This window comes from Sceloporus occidentalis, unplaced genomic scaffold (assembly GCF_023333645.1).
Source record: "Sceloporus occidentalis isolate IW3139 unplaced genomic scaffold, rSceOcc1.0.p SCAF_4, whole genome shotgun sequence".
Taxonomy (NCBI): domain Eukaryota; kingdom Metazoa; phylum Chordata; class Lepidosauria; order Squamata; family Phrynosomatidae; genus Sceloporus; species Sceloporus occidentalis.
The window spans coordinates 58,533,209-58,556,010 of NW_028316984.1; the positions used below are offsets into that span (position 1 = coordinate 58,533,209).

Consider the following 22,802-nt stretch of genomic DNA (forward strand, 5'->3'; position numbering starts at 1 on the left):
ATGCCCAGATGGAGGTCATCGACCAAGGCGGCCATGGCCATCTCTACTCCGTATCTTGCCCTGAAGCCAGTTTGAAATGGGTCCACATAATCGGTTTCATCCAAGACAGCTTGGAGTTGGAGGGCAACCGCCCTCTCAATCACCTTGCCCAGAAATGGTTACAATGAGACGGGCATATAGTTATTTCTAATCAGGGGTAGGGTTTTTTCAAGAGCGGTTTAACCACAGCTTGTTTGAAGGCAATTGGAAATTTCCCTTCCCTAAGGGACGTGTTGATTATAGTCTGTAACAATGTTGTTACTGTGTATCCTCACTGAACGGTCAGCCATGATGGGCAGGAATCGAGGGGGCATGTTGTCCTCCTTACACTTCCAAGGAGCTTGTCCACTTCATTGGTAGTTACAAACTCAAATAGATCCAGTGTAATATAGTCCATGGACTCACTAGACACCTCTCTTATAGTCTCTGTTTTAATGCCGGCATCAAGATCAGCGCTTATCTGAGAGATTTTATTGGCAAAAATTCATTACTGACATGATTTTGACATTTTCCCACATTGCACAGGCATCCTGCAGGAAAAAAATGGTTTCTGTGTATCCACAAAATGTTCTAAGCTCCTGCCCACCCACCCCCATCCCCTGCACACTAATTTCTGACTTTGAATATGCCATTGTATTCTGTCTTATTCTTTCTTTCTAAAATTTTCAACTGAAGTAAACAGACAGTCATGTCATATATATTTATTAATAACAGCTTAAGTTGAAAGAACTCATCTAAGATCAGGGAGTACAACAGCAAGAGATGACAATCGCCATTAATTAATTTGAGGTTTGTTTGTGGGTTTGTTCAAGTATGCAGCTTATGGTTTCATTTCCTTTGTTCCATAATTTATTTATTTAGCTTTTCTCAGACATCTGCTATTGTGCGACATAGAACGTACTCTTCATCATGTATCTGTCTTTCAGTCTTGTTCATTCGTTGTTTTGCAATGCCTTTAATTTTAAATAAAAGGCATTCAGGTTGGAAGTGGATGTTGATAGTTGGTGTAAACAAATATAGCACTAAAGAACTGTTATGTAAATCACACTTCTCGCATTGGTTGGCAGCTGAAGTGCAGGGATTTCAATAGTGTGTACTTACTGACAAAAACGCCCCACATGATTATGTTAGCCAGGCACTTGCAAGCAAGCTGGAGAGGATGCCAAAACTGACAATACAAATGTATGATTATGCATCTGTGATTGTACAGACATCCCATATTCTCCCTTGTCAAGAATTTCATTATTTAGCATCCACAAAGGGCTAAACAACAAAAGCTCTCTTAAATCAAAATCCATTTCTTGGCCAGTTGTATACCAGAACAATATCAACTTGGCTTCCATTTTAAAGAAATAGTGTGATATGAACACAGTTTGATGGCCCTCTTGTTAAAACAAATGAACATTAGGATTAACAAGTGAACACCCATAAAGTGGGGTATGACTATTGGGGTGGGGAATAAGGATGTTACCCCCCAAAAAAATAAAATTTCTGTTCCCCCAACTAAATATCCTTTATCTCTCAGATTTCTAGCATCACAGAGAGTAAGACACTGAAAGCTATTAACACCCAGGCTCTTACATTTACCTAGTGCACATTCCTTCATAACTTTGCCTACATTTTTTTCTTTGTAGTCCTAAATTGTTTTTCTAAATGCTCACCTGATGTATTGACTTACTGCAATGTTAGAAGTTTAGGGATGAAGGAAAATTTTATTAGGCATAGCCAGATTATTTATGGGGCAATGTCTTCCTTCCTCTACTTTGATAACTACATACCTGCCCATAAGCTTTCCTCCAACAGCCTGTGCTATCCCCATGTGGGGAATGACTGTGCGTTGGTTTCCAAAAAGAAGAAAAGTAAGCAATATTCTTTGGCTTTAGGAGAAATATATCTTCGTATCCTAACTATGAGTCTCATTCTAAGGACCTTACCACACGAGGCACTTACCACACTAGAATCGTGGCCCAAATGCTCCAGATATGTGGGGGTGGGATTGCCAGTTGTGCTTCTGAAGCATCACTGTAGTGTGTCCTGCTCTTCTCCCATTGACGAATTGTTCACGGAGCAGCCATTTTTATAATAACGGGATCTTCCATTATGCAAAAAAAAAAATGGCTGCTCTGCAAATTCTTAGACAATGGAAGAACAGTGAAATGCCTCAATGATGTTTGAGAAGCACGACCAGCGATCCCACCTTCTGAAGCATTTGGGCCACGATTCCAGCCTGGTAAGTGCCTCGTGTGATAAGGTCTTAAGCTACTGAGAGAATGCCATCATTAAGACTGTACAGACAATTAAGTCAAATATCTATACTTGTCAATTGGGAACAATATATGAATGCTGAGATCCAAGCAATTATTCCAAATATCTTTTTGATCTACTATTTCAAGCATTTCATACAAATCTGCTGTTTCATTCAGTTTCATACAAAACTGAATATTCTCTTTTGCAACCAAGTGTTCTGAATATGGGATACCACTTTGTAGTGAACTCAGAGAAGAGTTTCACATCCTGAATGCAACAGGTCTACTTAAGATACCACATAGTGCGATCTGTATCCTTAAAGCTTCCCATTTCAGGGTGTGACCTATATATTTCTCTGAGTCTCAGTTACATTGCAATCCTCCATATCCTTCCCTCATTCTTATCCCTTCTTTGGTTAATATTGGGTTGTTCCTTTCACATGGTAATTCATGCACATATTTTTACCTTTGTTCACATTTTCTATGCATTTTTAATGTGCACATTCTTATCTTAATTTGGCTAAAGTATGTTGTGTGCATTTTTCAATTGTATACATTTGAGGGTATTTTAATCTTTAAACTGTATGTCTGACAGTTTCTAGTACAGTCAGTGTGACTAGTATCACAGTGGGATATTAATTGTGATATAGTTAGTATCACAGTGAGGAATTTAAAACGGTGAAGAGCACCCAGTTTCATTATTCTATTACAGGGGGCCTTATAGCTGCCAGGGCTTGTGGGTCTCAGCATACCCAGCTGCTGAAGCTAGACCTGTTGGGATTGTTGGCCTGGTCTCTCATGATGAATATTATTGTTCAAAATTGCACTGAAGTTTCAGGTTTATACTGGATTCCTGAGCCTGTGGCCATTCTATTTTTTAAAACTCAAATGGGATATTGAGGCTACGTTGGTATCTTTGAGTAATAAATTTCATATAGAAAATAATCTACATAATCCCAGTAATCATATCTTGACTAGACTAAATGTTCTCTATTTTCCCTTTCTCTTTTTGTTTCAATCTAGTTTCTTCTCCCCTAGTTTTAATGATGACTGGAGAAATGAGGCAGCTTGACACCATTTTAAATGCCATGGTTTAGTACTATGGAATTCTGGGAATTGTATTTTGTCTCTATTAGAGAAGGCTCAATAATTCAAAAAAAAAAAAATTAGGGTTGACATATGACTCAGAAAACTGGGAATGTTCCAGATTAGAGGTTCTTAAAAAATCTCCCAGCAGGCTGGGTATGTTTGAAGCAGAAGATCCTGGATTCTTCCTTTGTTCCAGGCTGTATTTTGTCAGGGACTTCAGTCTCCAGTCATTGCACTGAAACTCCCCTACCCTTCCTTTATTCTTCTCTGCAGGGACAAAGGGAGCAACACAATGAAAAGAAAAAAAAAACAGGTGATGGTAGCCCTATTAACACCTTTGGCTGTTCTTGGAAGTTATAAGGGCTGACTAGGAGAGGAAAAGTGAGCCAGGGAGAGAGCAGAGAAAGCTTCCAGTAGTCATGACTTTAAATCTTGGATGGGCAGTGAGGTTGAGGGTGTCTCTCTTTTTCCTTCTTTCCTCATTGCCTGATGGACTCTCTTCCTCAAAGGGCGGGAGTGGAGATAATAAATAAAGGCAGATTTGGTTTTGGGTGGAGCTTGGCTGAGACAGGAGGGTTGAGTGAGGGGAGGGGGTCAAGAAAGGGGGAGAGGAAAATGTAGTAGTAGAAGAAAGAGTTATAAGTATGTCATGTTCAACAGATTTGGGTCTCAAAAACCAAGACAGCATCATAGTGTAAAAAGCCTAAAGGTTTATTCTGGATTTTAAGACAGAAGTTCACCACAGACTTGGTTGTGTCAGATCTGATTTTTCCCCAAACAGTCTACCCTTTAAGAATTCCCCTCTTCCAGCACCTCTTTCCCAATCCATGGTCCATGGTCTTTGATCTAGATGAAAGCAATTCTTTAAACTTTTCCCCTTTCCTCAACTCCCCATCTCCATTATCATTTCATCTATGCCAGTAAGGATGGTGTTCTTCATTTACCATCAGTGTCCTGCAACAGGAAATAAACAAGGCCATAAACTGCAGCCCCTCCTGCCACTTGGTTCCCAGTCTTGCCTCCCCCCTCACACACTTCAAGCTTTCTTTATTTAGCCATAGTGCTATTTCACCATATCAGTTTATCTCTATATCAACCAACCTATTCCCTATCATGTCAGATCCATATGCCTTTGGATATGACAAAGTATGAAATATCCCCCTTCTCTGCACAATATAAGTAAATATATTATGTTATCAGATGGTTTAACTAATAGGATAGTGATTTGGATTTTGGACAAGGAATAGCGGCTAGGGATGGAGAGTGGGATTGGTGGGAGGCATGCAGGGACTAAAGATGGGAGGGGGCGACAATCCTGAAAACACTTACGCCTTAAGGAGAGAGGGCTAGAGACAAGAATGGGGGGATGCTTTAAGATTCGGTCTGTCACCTGGCTTTTCACACTGTCTGCCTCCCTCCAAAATGAACAAATGAATAAATACACCACAGTACTAAGTAGATCTAGTAGCAAAATTCATTGGGTTTGCTAGGACTAGCCTCAGAGGAAACTTGTTAAGGAAACCCTACAATAGGTTCACTTTAGGGATTTGGATCTCTCTGTTCCAAGTCCAGCATTTTAAACATTGGTCTGTACTGTTTCTGTCAGATCATTTCCAACTTTTAAAATGGTACTTGGGTTAAATATAGTGGAAGGGAGAAAAAATAAAATCATTAATTTTCTGAATTTGCATAATTAGAATTCAAATTAGAGTAAAGTCGAAGGCTTTCATAGCCGGCATCCATAGTTTTTTGTGGGTTTTTAGGGCTATGCGGCCATGTTCCAGAAAAGTTTCTTCCTGCTTTTTGTATATTGTAGGATCCAGGAGTTCCTTGATTTTTTGTTTGTATTGTTCTGTGTCCATGATTACTGTGGCATTGCCTTTGTCCACTGGCAGAATGATGATTTCTGGATCCGAATTGAGGTCCTTGATGGCTTTCCTTTCCTTTTTGGTTATGTTGCTGGGAGGTGGTTTTTGCCGTGCGCAGAATCCTTGCTGTAGGAAGAAACTTTTCTGGAACAGGGCCATATAGCCTGAAAAACCCACAAAAAACTATGCAAATTAGAGTGGTTTTCCTAATTAGAATATTTTTGTAACATGCAAATTTGGCGCCCAGATTTTAAGAAGTGCAATATGGCAACCCTAACAGAACTACAAATTCCAGAATCCCATACCATTGAGCCATGACAGTTAAAGCAGTGTCAAACTATATTATTCCTCCAGTGCAGATTACGTTGTCTTTCAAGCTTATCCCTCAACAGGTGCCAACAGAGTCCAAGCAGAGGTGATGGGGCAGCAAAGAAAGCAGGGATGGCAGCAGTAATGTTGCTTGTGCTTGCCACACACCCACACTAGCCCTGTGGAGTGAGAAGGTGAGGCAGGGATGAGAGGTGGGATAAGCAGTGTCAAAAAACTGGGAGACTTCCCCACCTTCTTTCTCAACCTTTCCTTCTTGAAAGTTATGTCTCCACCTGATGGGCAGCTGTCATTGTCCTTTTAAGTTCCTTGATTGGAAGGGGAGATGGGGGGGGGGGGGGGAGACATGCCAAATCCCAGATTTGACACCCAGTAGTTGCTGCACTGCTTGACCAACACCTCTACTGCCTCCAAGCTCCCCCTAAACCATGAATGTCTGGATGCACCAACTGAACCATTATAACTAAGCCCTGATTGTGGGTAGCAGCCCAAGGATTTGCTGTGGCCTTTGGGGGTAACTAATTGTGTTTTAAAAGGAAATTTCCAAACTAGCAAGCCCCTGGAAGGGCTTGTCAATGGAAAAAGTATTTCAGTGTTTGCCTCTTGTTTGTTTTTGTTTTTTAAGTTTGATACTTCTACAAACTAACCTTGGCTTCATTCCACTGCTCTACAAAAATTTAAACTCATAAGCATTAAATGCTAGCAGAACAAAGGCAAGTTTGAGTCTGCTTAGAATGAGAATGGGATTGGGTAGGGATGAGAGAATATTTGCATGACAAATTATACTCTAAGAGGAAAGAATGAAAAGCCAGTCAAGAGTAGAATATATACAATAATATTCTGCCACTTTTAAAAAAAAAATCCTCTAAACAAAATGTTTTCAAACCATCACAACAGCTCACTGACCTAATAAAATACAAATGAGTCTGCAAGAATGTGAAAATATCACCAAATTCAAGGCTTCTAACATGATGGGAATAATAATAATAATAATAATAATAATACAGCAGGTAGAACTTGTGTTCTGCACATGCTTTGTAAACTAAATGTACTAGGGAACAGAGGATGAAAATAAAAATATAAGAGCTAACAGACACATATTTGTAATGAAAAAACTAACACAGACAGAAAGATGTGCTGAAATCAATGGGGATTGGAGCTGATCGATGAAAATAATATTTTATTCCTCATAACAATAAACAATTTAACCCCAAGTCTTCAGCATCTGTAGCTGCAATGAAAACAAGCTTTTCTCCCTTTGATTCGAAACCCACAACACGTTTGACACTTTGAGAATTCACACTACAAATAAAGCCAGTGCACCTAGCTAAATAAAGATCATCTGAGCATTAGTTATATACACTGAAGAAATCAGATGGTGACATTTTCTGCTTCAAGTCTCTCTCATTCATGCTAGGATTGTAGAGTCAGAGTAAAGATGCACTGACAGGAAGCATTTCTTCTATTTAGTTCTTACTTGTTTTGGAAGACTCTTTTCCATATGAACTAGATGTTACCTGCAGAAAACACAAATGAAAAATGTGGATATAAAGTTCCTGAACTTCTCAAAATATCATGAAAGCTTGAGGGAAGACCACACGTAGACACAAACCACCTGATGAAATCTCTGTTCAAACTGCCAGCTGTAAATGACAATGTGTCTTCACACTGGAGGTGGCAAGAGGATATTTCAGGCTAGTTTCCTCCAGCTGCTTGGACCATGGACCACCAACACTCTCCAGCCTTCCCCCTCCCCCATCCTGACTTGATAGGCAGCAGCCAATGAGAACAATGGAGGTATGTTTCCATGTCATCAGAGACTCAACAGATTGATATTCCCACCTCATCCCTTCAGTGATCTCCAGTGCAACATTAAGAAGCAGGATCCCTGCTGCAATTCCTCCTTGCATCAGAGATTGCTTATGGGTTGGGGATGGGAACCTCAGTCTGCTGTGTCTTGATTAGCAGGAGAACAGACTCCTGTTGCCTGCAGCAGCTGCTGACCAGTAAGCCAGGACTGCTGGATTTTTAAGATCGCTATGTATTCCCTACTCTTTTGCATATGTAAGGATCAATTACTGTGTACGCCTGGGTTGCAGCACTTGTAAGTACCATTGTGAATTCCAGTCCTCCTTCATATCCTTTCTGATACCTAAGAACCTTACATGGAGGCATGCGAGCAATTTCCCTCAAGACATACATTTCACTGTTATCTTCTTAAACCCAACTCCCCTCCCCACCCCAGGAAAAAGCAATTGTTTGCATACTTGCAGAGAGTAAAATAAATAGGTGTAGATTCAAAGATTAAATTTTGATCATTGTGTTGCACAAAAATCCAGAAGTGATAAAATCATACAAGGAATACCAAAAATATATGTTAAATCTAGACATTTCAAATGTCTTACAATTTTATAGGGATTGTGATAAGACTGAGCAAGAGCCACCTACGTTGGTTATTCAAATAGAGCCTTAATTCAGTTTAGACCAATTCAGAGCTATACTGATCCAGTTCAGACATGAATCTAGATTTAAATTTGGAAATTTGAATCTTTTATCAGTCCATTAATATTTCCCAAGACTGGGAATCAAGATGGTTTATAAAAGAAAAAGAGATACAAGCTGCCCTCCACCTTCACAGGTTTCTCTTTCACAGATTTGATTATCCATGATTTTGTAACTGCTGCATGACTGGCTCAACCTGCTCCTCTTCTCCCTCCTCCTTTCTGCCTCCTGTCCTGCCAACAGTGCCAGCCCAACAGTCCCTTTCCCATCCTGGCACCACAACACCTCCACCAGTCTCCAAGCCTTCACAATCTCTGCACCACCCAAATGGCATAGAGGCTAGTATTTCAGCAGCTGCTGTTTCTAAAATGAGTTTCACTGTCCTCAGGAGATGGAAAGACTTCAAAAATCTGACTGCAGTGTTGTGATGGCAAGGTGGGTAAGGGAGGGATAGGCTGGTGCTCTTGGCAGAAAAGGAAGCAGAGAGGGAATGGTGTGAGGTGGTGGATCAGCTACTGGCTACTTAAATCAGTTCCAGTGTCCTAGAGGGATGGAGCAGGTCTGAATATCTGGCTGAGGCACCATGGTGCCAAGGTGGGAAAGGGAAGTGTGGGCTGTGGCTGTTGGCAGAAATTGAGTCTGTAGCATGCGTGGGTGAGGCTATGGTCCTGCACCCCTAAACCCCACAAGTATGGAGGGTGGATTGTAAATCACATGAAGCAAAGAATATATGAAATATTGAAATAGTATTAAACTGTCTATTGAAGTTGAAAAACTGGCCAAAATCCTGTATGAGGAGATGTCTCTCCAGTTTCTGATGGGGTACAGTATGTTTTTTCTTTGTAATATAATTTTTTGATTGTGTTATTTTTCTTAACATTTGTACTAATAGGTTTTTAGATGTACTTTGTTTTAATTTGTATTAAGTTGCCTTGGGTCCTGTGCTGCAGGATGGGCTATATATTAAACAAACAAAAAAATGCGTAAAGTCATCTGTGCTATATCCTGAGAGTCGTATTTGTAACTAGAAAGGATGGTTTGGCTATACTCCATTGTTCACTCTTTTTGAGTTTCTCTTGGTTTAAATGCAAGTTCTCAGTCTAAAAATAAGTACAAGGTTAGGACTATAATCCAAATTGGAGAGACAAGGTATTGGGCACTGGGTGTCCTGATACCATTTCTAACACTGTAATTCTCCCAGTCCCCTTTCCTGGGATAGGGAGAACGAGATCCTCTCATCCAAGAGGGATCACAGGAGGGGCTCATATAGGCTATATAAAGAATATCAGTCAGATTTACCAAGGGTTTTCTTCTTTATTAGAGTAAGGAAGAAGATAATGATATTGGAGACAATAGCCTAGAGCAGCCGGACAGTGTTAGACACTCCCTTGGGAACTAGTCTCATTGCAATTTGGTGGATTTGGGGTAGATTTGATGTTGTTTTTTTTAAATATATTTTCTCTTTCTATATCTTCTCTCTGATATTGGGGATTTTGCGGCAAAAGGGAAGAAAGAAGAAAGACAAGAGAAAGAGGGATAGTAAAATATGCCCAGGAAAAAGAATTCCCAAAAATCAACAAAGATGGAAAGTCCACAAAGTGATGGGTCTGATGTAGGTAATGTGTTTGAGACCAACTCCGCAATACTACAGGAGATAAGGGATTTAAAAAAAGAAATGAAGGAAGAAATGCAAGAAATTAAGAATGAAATAAAAAAAGACTTGCATAGGGAAATAGAACTACTGAGTGGGAAATCTGAGAAAATAAACAAAGAAATAGAGGAAACAAAATCAGAGATAGGAGGAATATCTGTAAAAACAAACAACCTAGAATCACAAATTCAATCATTAGAGCTGAGACTAAAACAGAGTGAACAAATAATATCCTTCCAAGAAAATAAGTATAGAGAAAAATGTTTAAAAATAAGGAATGTGGCAGAAGAAGCAGATGAAAAAATTCTGGAAAAAATGGTGATGCATTTAGCAAAATTTATAGATGTAGCAGAAGAATATTTAGATGGGCAGATTGAGAAAATCTTTAGAATAAACTCTAAATTTGCAAAGGAAAGAAATATGCCGAGAGATATTTTAATTCGTTTTACGAATTCAAGAACAAGAGATGAAATAATTCACCAGAACTTTAAGGAAAAATTAATCATAGATGAAAATATAGTGGAAATATATAAGGATCTGCCATCTCAGGTTTTAAAAAGAAGACAGGAATACAAATTCATAACTAACCTGCTCCAAGAAAAGGACATTAAATATAAATGGGAGAAAATGGAAGGGATAAGTGTATCTTACAAACAGAAAAGATATTTGTTAAACTCAGTGGATAAGGCTTGTGAATTTTATAAAAAGATAATAGCAGAAGGTGAACAAAAGTAGAGCCCTAAGCAGTCTTTATTAGTTTATTTTCTATTTCTTTTCAAAAACCTTTTTTTTCTCCCCATCTTTTGAGTGTGTGTTTTTTTTTTAAAAAATGATGAATGTAAAGATCGGTTCATGGAATGTGAAGGGCCTAAACAATTTGAAAAAAAGAAGGCAAATATTTCATTTACTGGAAAAAAATTCTTTTGATATTGTATGCTTACAAGAAACAAAAATAAAGATAAAAGATGAAAAGATGCTTGGAAACAGTAAATTAGGAAATTACTTTTGCTCAGGTTATAAGAAAACAAAAAGAGGAGTAGTTACATATGTAAATAAGAAATATGATGCGAAAATGATATACAAAGACATAGAGGGAAGAGTGTTAATAGTAAAAGTGACAATTGAAGGGAATCAATCATAGTAAACCTCTATGCACCGCTAGATGATAAAACTACTTTCTTCCAAAAGTTAAACAAGGACTTGATGAATTTAAACAAAAATAATATAATGATCATAGGAGATTTTAACGGGGTCATTAAACCCAACAGAGATAGAAAATCGATTAAGACCATTGGCCTAAATCAAGGGAAACTACCAAAAAGTGCTAGAGAATTAATAGAAGATCAAGATTTGATAGACGTATGGTGTAAATTATATGGAGACAAGAAAGGTTTTACCTTTTTTTCCGATTGTCATCAATCATATTCAAGAATCGATATGTGCATGGTAACCAGGAGTCTGTTCACTAAAATAATAAAGATGGAAATAGCACCTCGAACATTATCAGACCATAATCTCATAGATGTATACATACAGAAGTCACACAAGAAAGGATATGAATGGAGGCTCAACGAGGATATCCTTCTGGAGGAATCCTTTGTTAAAAAAATAAGACAGGAAATCAAATTTTTCTTTGAAGAAAATGATGTGGGGAAGATGTCAATACAGACAACTTGGGACACGAGCAAAGCCGTACTAAGAGGTTTATTAATTCAAAGGACAAAAGAAATAAGGAAAGCCAAACAAAATAAATATCTAGCACTTCGCAATGAATTAAAAAAAGTCGAGGGAGATCTGATAACCCAACCTAATAATAGAAAATTGGTTAAAAAAATGAGAATGTTACAAAATGAGATACAATCAGACATTACAGAAGAAATTGCGATTGAGCTGAAAAAAGCAAAACAAAAACAATTTGAAAACTCAAATAAGGTTGGGAAAATGTTAGCAAGGAAAATAAATAAATAAAGAAAAACTAACACAATTGTGGGAATTAAATATGGAGGGATAATATCAAACAGACAGGATTTGATAAATAAGGCTTTTTGTGAATATTATGAGAATCTTTATAAGGAAGAGAACATGACAGAAGGAAAAATAGAAGAGATGAACAAATTTCTGGATAAAAGGGAAATCGGGAAAATTACTAAGGAACAAAGAGAGAACCTAAATAAGGCAATTAGTAAGGAAGAGATTTTTCAGGTAATAGGGAAGTTAAAAGAGGGTAAATCACCTGGCCCTGATGGCTTTACGGCCAAATATTACAAAATCTTTAAAGAAGAACTAGTGAACCCATTACAGAAAGTGTTTAATGAAATAAAAGATCAAAAAATCCCTTCATCATGGGAAAAAGCCACAATCGTAGTAATCCCAAAAGAATGGAAAGATAGATCTCTGGTCCAAAATTATAGACCTATATCGCTTTTAAACACCGATTATAAGATATTTACAATGATATTAGCTGAAAGACTTAAACTGGTGTTGAATAATATGATAAAAAGGGATCAAAACGGATTCTTACCAGGACGGCAAATAAAAGACAATGTTAGAACAGTATTAAATGTTATAGAACATTATAACAAAAATAATAAAAAAAGGCAACTTTAATGTTCATTGATGCCGAAAAAGCCTTCGACAATTTGAGCTGGAGATTTATGTTGGAGGTATTAAAGAGAATGAAAGTAGGAGAATGGTTTTTAGGATGTTTAAAACAGATATATAATCAACAATCTGCACAACTAAAGATAAACGGAGAAAAATCGAAGGAGTTCAAAATAAGCAAAGGGTCGAGACAGGGCTGTCCTTTATCACCATTATTATTTATTAGTACAATAGAAGTATTAATGAATGCCATTAGAAATAACGACAAGATTAGAGGAATCAAAATAAAGGGAAAAGAGAAAAAGATACTCGCGTTTGCAGACGATATGGTAACAATAGTAGAAGAACCTAGTAAAGGAATGGAACATTTGATGAACGAATTAAAGGAATTTGGAAACTTGGCTGGACTGAAAATTAATAAAGAAAAAACTAAATTAATAAATATGAACATTAGGAAAGAAGAAGAAGAAAGATTGGAAAAAAAAAACAGGTTGTAAAACTGCCAAGAGGGTAAAATACTTAGGAATATGGTTAGCGAATAACAATCTGAAATTATATGAAAATAATTATAAAGAAAAATGGGAAGAAGTAAGACATGATCTTATTAAATGGAACAAACTGAATCTATCGATCCTAGGGAGAATTGCTCTTATTAAAATGGCAGTGCTCCCCAAACTTTTATTTTTATTTTACAATTTGCCAATCATCTGTAAAGAAGAAATAATAAAAAGCTGGGACAAAGAATTAAAAAAAATTGTTTGGAGTGGAAGGAAAGCAAGAGTGAAGTGGAACGTATTAAAGGATAGTAAGGATAGAGGGGGAAATGCATTACCAGATATAAAATTATATATATGGGCTGCTAAATTATGTTGGATTCAGGATTGGGTAAAGCTAGACAATAGAGATCTTTTGAATCTCGAAGGAAACGACTTAAAACATGGTTGGCATTTATATTTGTTCTGTAAGGATCAAAAAATAATAAAGGGTTTCTTAGATCATCCCATTAGGAAAGCACTTTTCGATACGTGGGTGAAAGTAAAGACAATGTTTTATAGGAAATTGCCAATGTGGATATCAAGTCAAGAGGCTTTAAGATACAGTGGTACCCCGGGTTACGAAATTAATTCGTTCCGCCGCCGCTTTCGTAACCCGGAAACTTTCGCTAGCTGAAATGCCCTTAGGCGCTAATAGCGAAAGCCGCGATTCCGTGTGAAATCGTGCCGAAAAGCACCAAATTTTTTTTCGTAACCCAAAATAACCTTCGTAACCCGGAAAAATGTTTTTAAATGGATTTTTTTCGTAACCCGGAAATTTCGTAAGGCGGCGCATTCGTATCCCGGGGTACCACTGTATATATGGAACCAAAAGGAAAAATGGCTGACGTATAATGACTTGATTAAAATAGAGAGCAAGGGGAAGATAAGATTAAAGGATTGGAAGGAATTGGTAGAAGAAGGTGTTAAAATAGATTGGTTAGAATATGCACAAATAAAAGCAAAATACAAGAAAGATGATAAGGAATACGGGATTGACACGGTAATAAATGAATTAGACGTAATATGGTGGAAAAACGAGAAAAAGAAGATAAGTAAATTTTATAATGTACTATTGAAAAGAGTCTTGGAGGAAGAAGTTATAAAAAGCAACATGGTGCGCTGGGCGCAAGATTTTGGACGCCCAATTGCATATGAAGCGTGGCAAAAATCCTGGATAAAAATGAATAGGTTTACCGCCTCGCAAGCCTTAAAAGAAAATTACTTCAAAATTACAAACAGGTGGTACCACTCCGGTAAAGATCAAAAGAATTTATAAATTAAGCGAATTAAAATGTTGGAGATGCAAAAAAAAAAGAGGGGTCATTATTTCATATGTGGTGGGCATGTAAAAAGATTAGCGAATTTTGGCACCAAATCCATTTAGAAATACAAACGATTTTCAGTTGTAAGATTGATTTCTCACCGGAATTATATTTGTTGAATATGCTGACCGATATTGATAAAGAAACAGAAAAGAAGTACTGGAGAGTGCTTCTTTATTTGATAACAGCAGCGAGACTAATTATCGCACAAAATTGGAAGAGTAATAAAACCCTGAGTATAGAAAATTGGAGATTCAAAATACAAGAAATTAAAGAAATGGACAGGCTCACGAGATTATTAAATAGCAGACGAGAGGAGGATTGGAAACAAGAATGGAATCCGGTAATAAGGTATTGTGAAAAATCTTTTGACATTAAAGAGGAGTTATGGATATGTTAATAGTAGAGAAGTGAAAGGGAAGATATATGGTATAAAATTAATGAGAACAAATTGTAAATAGAATATAGAGAAATAAATGATAACTCAAAAAGATTAATCATTCGGTAAGCGGACAAACGCAAGCCGACTCAAGGTAGAGGTCGCCTTTATTATGCGAAATTATATGTTGGTATTTGTAGATCTATTTTTTGTTTGGTTTTTTTTTTGTATGTCAAGATGAAATAAAAAAAACAAACAATAATATAGAGCTCATATAGGCACAGAATGGCATCATATCACTCAAATAACCATAGGGAGACTTAAAATTCTTTTTTTGTTTTACATAAACAAGAACCCACAGTGCATTATTTACCTTCATTTGGCATTTTTAGTAGATAAGAACCTGATCACATTCCATTGCCCAAGCACTTTGATGGCTGAGTATTCTAGATTCTTGACCCAGATTGGATGGTAGAATTATCAATTAACAAAGGCCCGTTATAAACGGGCACCCTAGGACAGACTCAGTCCGTGCTAGGGTTAGAAAGGGGCATCTCTTCCAGACGCCCCTAACCCTAGCACGGACTGAGTCTGTAACAAATGGCAGCGGCCGTTCCACACGGCCGCCACCATTTTGACGTAACGGACGCTCTGCGTCCACACGTCGTGTGGCGGAAGTGACGCCGCGAGTGTGCGACTAGCGCCTCGTGGCGTCTCTTCCGGGCTGCAAGAAGGAGCGCGATTTTTGCGCTCCTTCTTTGCTGCGTCCGAGAACCACACTGTTTGGCTGCTGCGGTTCCCGGACGCAGCAACCGGCGGCGGCAGCAGACCGCCGCAATCCGGCGGTCTGTAACACGCCAAAGTCTCCTTCTTTTCCCTTCCCCAGCATTTTCTTAACATAGTTCTGTTTAGCAATATTTGGTAGGTACACTGTCTGCCTTAATTTTATGGTAGTTTGATATCTGATTGATGCACTAATCCATAGTGTATTGGACCACTCTGATCAAATTTGGATCAGTCTGAATCTAGTTCCAGATTCATTTGCAGAACCCAGTTTTGACGTTTTGAAAATTCTTGAGGCTCAGAGCTCTTTTCTTACATATTGGCCAGCTGTTTGTTAGCATCTCTAGGGCTCACTTCTTTCATTTTAGCATGCTTCTTATTCACATTTTATCCTACCACTTCTCACAAATGATATCAGATAATGATACATTCTTTTCACCAGCCCTGGTTCTTGAATTAACCATATTTTATATAAGTTACAAGGGTTACTTACATGCATCTTAGCTATGAATTCCTATGCTCATGATATATTTTCTCATGTTTCTTTGACCACTGCCATTGATAGTCATTTACCTTTAAAAATGAGTCATGGATACACACCACCATATACTACCATTCAACAATCTTTCTTTCTTTCTTTCTTTCTTTCTTTCTTTCTTTCTTTCTTTCTGTGTTACTACCTAGGAGATTCATTTCATTGTTTGGTTAGTTTCAGAATGTATTGCTTAGAGGTATTTGTTGGCCTTTTTTTTAGTTGGGATAGATTATTGAGGTCAATTTGCCAGGCTTCTTTGGGCAGAGGAATCCACATTTCTAAAACTGTATCATCCTACTCAGCATTGAAGCACAGTTCTGTTCTTCCCTTATCTCCAGTATTGCTCAGGCTATGTGATGACAAGTAATTATTGTACCAGGACTAAACAGAATCTACATTATAGTTTCAGTAAAGGTTAGTTAAGTACATGGACCTTCAGTTCTTCTGAAAAACCCCAGACAAAAGAAAAGGGCTTGCAACTGACACTAGAGAACTGATTTAATATTCCTCCTATATAGGATTCCTCACTTTGTTTCTTATACCTCAAATCAGAAATGTGTTAAAGAGAAAGCATAGGCCCTTTGTGCTAAATTACCATCTAACATAAAGGGTAATCTTATTAAAGCGGTACAAGGTGTTACAGGATGTGAAGGGGATGAATCATGAAATTCTCAGCATACTGCATGATGCTTAATTCAATTCTCTCTCTCTGTGCATATTCTCAATGCCATTTGGTACAGACTATGGCAAATTTTCATTGTTTTTACTAAATGAAATGTCGATAGTGTCATAGAAGGTCAATTTGATATGACATGATGATCCAATACTAATTATATTATTATTAATCAATAAAATGTGACATCATCTTTCCAGCATACTGCAAGGTAGTCTTGCACAAACATGTAGACATCTCAGTGAAGACTATGACCTATGTTAGGAGTGGGGCTGAATGTACCATTAGGCTTCCAGTAGATCCACAAGGATAACAGAAATGGTTTGTCCCCAAATGCCACCTAAGGGGATGGAGTGGGGCTTTTCTATCACATTTCTGGAACTCCCTTAGCCATCATTTTCGTCTTTTAAGGAAATGAACTAGGAATGGAATGGAAATAATATTTTATAATATTCAAAGAATGATTAAAAAAACATGTTATTCAAGTATTGAGAAACTCTGACCAGAAGAATCTTAGACTATCCAGAATCTTCATAGTTCAGGACTTATTCTCGGTAAAATTCACATTCAATGGTTTTGGACAGAAAATAAAATTTTCTGAACAGAAACTGCATTTTCTTTTTTAAAAATATATATTTATTTATCTCATCAGTGCACATTAATACATGACATATTAAAACACATAAATACAAACCACATAAAAGACAATTACTTTACACCAATTTTCCTACTTATCTACAACACATGTTAAAGGACATGTTCCATTAAAACATATATGGTATAAATGACTTCCTAATCTCTATTTGTAGAATATAGGGGCTGTACACACGGGTGGTAAAACACTGCCCCTCTGTAATCTAAAACAATAAAATATAAGCCAAACACCATATTAAAGCATCAACAACTACAACTCAAAATCCTTCAGTATCTGTGGTTCAGGAGTGCCAGGCAACAATCAGATGGTACCAAGTTTTATTTCTCAAGAAGAACAGGATATACTCACATTCTAAGAGAACGCATCCAAAGGAAATTCCTGTGCTGTCTTAGCAAGAACCAGAATGGACAAATGCTGTATGGCCCCTGGCTATTTGAAATATTGCTTTTGCATAGACGTTGGACTTTTGCTCTGAAGTAAAAGTCAAAGGACTAAAATATTATGGTGGGAATATTATCTCCGCCACCAATTCTTCTCAAAAACATTAATTTTCTTGTTAACCATTTTTGTATTATTATGGTAGAGTTTATTTTTCCCTTATCAACAACATTTTTTTTAAATGGAGGAGAATGAGAAAATTGAAGGCTGTATTTCCTATGGCACAATGGATTATTTGTATATAATTTTTTTCTCCTGAGGTAAGTACAGAAAAAGCCAAGATGATGAATTGCCGTGATCTGTGGGTCAATGTGCAATGCATTTCTGCAGGAAAGAAACCCTGAATCTTTTCAAAGTCATACTTGCTCCTGGGAGGATTAGGATAATTCAGTTTGTTTGCGATGTCTGATAATTTATTTAGTTTCCCAATGAGTGGCTGTAACATTTTGTTTGCTATTTTGAAATTGGAGTTTTTTCCATAGAGGCCTGCAAGTGGGATCTAGAAATACTGAACCTAGTTATCATCATCAAATGTTGAAAACTGCCTGGTGGGTATTGAAAATGGAAATGTGTTTAAAGAAAATTAAGGAATGAGAGAATGAAGCAATGAAGTCAGGAAAAAGAAGCAGGAGAGAAAACACTGCATTCATTTGCAATAATGGTTGATGGTTCTGCATAGGAAGAAACTGCCAGTATAGATTTCTGAAAAGGGATTCAACAAATCTAGTTGTAGTTATGTGGCTAAATGAATTTGGATAAATGTTACCTCTTGTACAAATCTTCTAATGATAAGTTCAACTGAAAATGCATTTGTAGTGCAAACCTATATAGGCCTGCTCAAAAGCAAAACTCATAGTATTTTTGGATCAAGCTTCTTAGAGTGATCTTATGACTTGTGCAGTCCCATCTAACCAAATGTGTGCTTATTCAGGAGGAAGCCAAACTAGATGCAATGCTCTGTAGGCCTTGGAAATTAAGGAAAGGCTTGCAGTGTTTATTTTGTTTCTCTCACTGTTCTGATACTAATATTTGTACATTTTCCAAACAGATAAGCTTTCTCATCCTACAACATATCTGTTTATATTTTTCCTTCAAACAACTTGATCCAATTGCAGATTATTTTAATGTAATACTTATTTAATAGTTTTTTTTAAAAAAATATTTTGCTCTATACATTGTTTTAATTGTATTTTGTTTTACTCCCTATCCCTTGGGTTCCATATTGGGAAAAAGGCAGGGTATTGACTAAATTAATACACTATTGAATGTCTAGAAAATGCGACAGCTACTTACTTGTGGACCAGTCAGAGCACAGGCAGGCAACGTGAAGTCCTGAAGGAACATGCTGTCTCCACAAGATAGCTATTGGCAACCTGACCCTCATCTCATCCCAATCCTCTAGACCATCAATTCTATGGCAAAAAAGGGTGAAGTGCCTTCAGTGGAAGCCTGGCCACTTTCACTTTGTTGTGGCCTTCTTGGTGGTCTATGTAGAGGCCACAAGGTTATGAGGCAAGAGATTTGGCCCCTGGACCTACATGAATTAGAGAATGGTAACATTGTTAGACACACAGAGAGAAACAAAGACCTTAAATTCCATGACATGAAATGACTTGTTTACCGCTCTGGCTCTCAAACATGAGTGTCCAGATATTACTACTTTTAATATATTTTAAATGTATTTTTGGGCCCAAACCTACTATTTCTTAAAATGTATGTGTACATGGTCTAAACTGGTTTAGCCTTTTCTGCTCTTTTAACTTGGTGATTTATTTAGTATTCTTTTATCCCATATAAATTATTCTGGTGCTTTTTAAAAGTGGATTTTTAAAAAATCCACCCTGTTCATATTGTTTTAATTGTATGCTTCCTTGAGATTTCACAATAGAGGGCAGGACAGAAATACAGTATATTAATAAATATCAAAATCAAAATTGGAATTAGCTTCATTTATGAAGGAATCCTCTGAGTGTTCATTAAAAATGTACTGTTTTTGCTCTCTATGTGATGCCCAAAAAGATAGTGAGTACAGTAGCAATTGGGGGGGGCGGGGGGACACCAACACAATTATGGTAATTTCATGAAATGCAGGAATGTTAGTATATTCTTAACAAAATGTCAACCGGATGCTATTAAATCACCAAGTTGAGATATATAATTAGAACCGCAAGTGACACAGTAACTATATGTCTAACATACTGAGGCCAAGGACAAATTTGGGATATATCTGATTTTGTGTATCTAATGAGCTGATATTCTTTAATAATGGGGTTGCAGTATCATAGTTCACATACTAGATAATACCATGTACATTTGGAAAAAAGTTATAGTCTGTTCATATTTTAATCTTAATATTGTTAGGTATTTATATAAATTAATATTTACATTAGGAAGAAAACTAGAGTTTGAAGACCTGAAATAGAAACTAGATTATGCCTTAGTGAGGGGTGGCCAGAAGACACTCTTTTGGGGTGTCTATCTTGCCCCTAAGACACTTTTAAGTTTAGTAGTCATTTCACATGTTAAGAATATGTCTTAAGGGGTGTCATCTTCAAACCTGCTTTTCTCACCTCCTCAATTTTTAAAAACAGAGCATTGAAGTAATGTTCAGTTCCAAGATGTATGGGTGCAGTGGTACTCCAGCATGAAAACGCCTGCTCTTAAGGCCTTGCAAAAGTATAATATCAAGATGCATACAGAACCCAAAAGCTGGCTAAGTTATTTTGGAAAATGAGATAGAAAATCTCAAAAATGCCTTTCCACCTCCCTGTTAACTAAACATTTGCTGCCCTTTTACTATAGCATCCAAAACCTACTTGAGGTGCTCTGTCTAATGGCAGGGCTGGCCCTACAAGTTGGCTGTCTGTATTTTGCTCATATAAAAATTATATCCTTCTACATATGGGCTGGACAATATCTGTATGTGACCATGTTATTCAGTCCCAGCCAATGGAGACTATCTTCACCCCAGGGGCCCAAAATATTTGGAAATAAATGTTCAACATCGTGGTTAAGAATTTTGTTTTTCTTTCTTTTTTCCCTGCTAACTACAGGCAATCCCAGCCTTATCTTGTCTGTTATCTTTGATGGATAAAATGCAAAAGCTTCTCTGAAATTGTGTGAAACAAATCAATTCTTCACCAGCTCTTGCTGATCCAGATGAATGCCTGAGACTATGTTTTCCAATCAGGAGGGGAATGGCTTTAACAAGAATTTGGCAATCAGCAGTAATAAGCACTATTGGTCTGCCTACAGCTGCCACCAAAGATTTCTTGTTTACTTTTTCAAGAATCATTGTAATTAATGTCTCTCCCATTTCTCCGGTGAGGCAGCTCTTATTGAAGGCTCCTTGAAATGTCTCTAGCATGCAGTGGATCTCAGCAGATTCTAGAAGGATTTACTACTAAAGCTCACAAATCTGAAAGTTTAAGATTTCTTTGCTTCTAAATTGCTTTTCGTCTTTAATTATGCAAAACTTTCCCATTGTGAAACTGCAAAAAGACTTTGGAAAAGAAGTTACAATTCTTCCTCAGTTGCTGCCCTTGTTACCTTTTATGTCATACTGCAGGTGTCTGTGAACCTATGTGCATGAACGGAGGAAGATGCATCGGCCCTGCTATCTGTGACTGTCCATCTGGTTGGAAGGGAAAGCACTACAGTAAATGTGAGTCTGAGCTCCTTCCCATACAGAGATGCTATCTGTTTATCACTCAGGCCTGCCAGCGTGACTCATAATCTGTTTTAATGGTAGCAAGCCATACAGCAATGATCTAGTTTTGCTGCTTCAGGACTTAAAGGAGAAAATGGTTTTATATATTGACATAATACAAATTGACGTAAACATTTAACATTTCCAAATATAAAGCTTTTTTTAAAAAAAAATCACACAGCTGTCTATCTGTTATACAGACAATTTTTTTCTTTGCATAAATTCCCCCCACCTTCCAGCCCCACAGCATTAAATCTAATGTTTGGTTTTAAGCATCTCCACACATTTTGTTATGTTTTACAGAGTAATATGTATTTCAAATCCAGAACTATTTAAAGTCCACTGTAAAAAAAAAGGCTTTCCATCCTGATATATTCTCAAGGTCATCATAGGCACATTCATTCCAGTGCATAATTTTCTGCAGTTGATGCAGGTTTTTGGTTTGTTTGTTTTTAATACTGTTAAGCTTAACCACATTTGACTGCAGTTTACGGGGGCAGGGGGATATAATTCAAACCATCTAATCTGAAAATACTTGGAAAAAATTCCCTCCACTTCCATAGTTACATGTTATTCATTCTTATGTACTGGCAGATAAGCTGAATAAATTGTAGATCAAGATAACACACTGTATAGAAGACTTATTAATGTATATCAGCTTGATGCCCTCTCTAAATGACCTCCTGATAATATAATTCATGATTCTGAGCAGAGTTTAATTCCAGCATGTTGTTAAGGCAAGATGTCAGTCACTTCTCAAGTTCTTACGCATTAAAGTTATGCTGGGTAGAGTTGTACCAAATTGACAAAGACCATTATGTGTTCTTTTGCCTTCTTTAAAAAATGTAGTTTTATTTCAGCCATGATGGGGCAGGGGGAACAAAACTGTTCAGGCTGGGAAGAGAATTGGAACATCTGCCATTCTAAATAATAAAATAAAAAATAAATAGAACATCTGCCATTCTGTTTTCTCCAGAAAGTTGTGTCTTGGTATGCTTTTTTTGATTTTGCAGAAATTTAAAATGTCTGCTTCTTTTTTCACTTGGAGTGGACAGCACTTGAACATCTACAGAAAAACACACACTTGTACAGAGAGGGTGGATTATTCTTCTAGTGGCTCATTTTATTTCAAGATGTGCAGTGTTAAATATCCCTCCAAGGAAATAACAGTGATTTAAGCAGGCTTGTTAAAAAAAAAACTATAAAGTTTCAGTTTGCTTTTTAAAATACAACTCTGTTTTTATACCTGAACTATGGAGAAGGGTTTTTTTAGGCCTTGAATTCATTCTATATAACAATGTAAAGTAAAAAGCATCAAAATAATTAATTTAAAAACACACACTCCAAACAGGGACGTAGCCAAGGGGGGTCCGGACCCCCCTTCCATTAGATACAATGAATGGTGTGTGCCGCTGCACCCAAGCCCCATTATAATGGTGGCACTTAGTT

General features: G+C 37.2%; 1 pseudogene; it reads left to right on the forward strand.

The window, feature by feature from the left end:
* The window catches only part of LOC149313892 (von Willebrand factor D and EGF domain-containing protein-like), a 349,914-nt pseudogene that overhangs the window by 300,813 nt on the left and 26,299 nt on the right, over positions 1–22,802 (forward strand).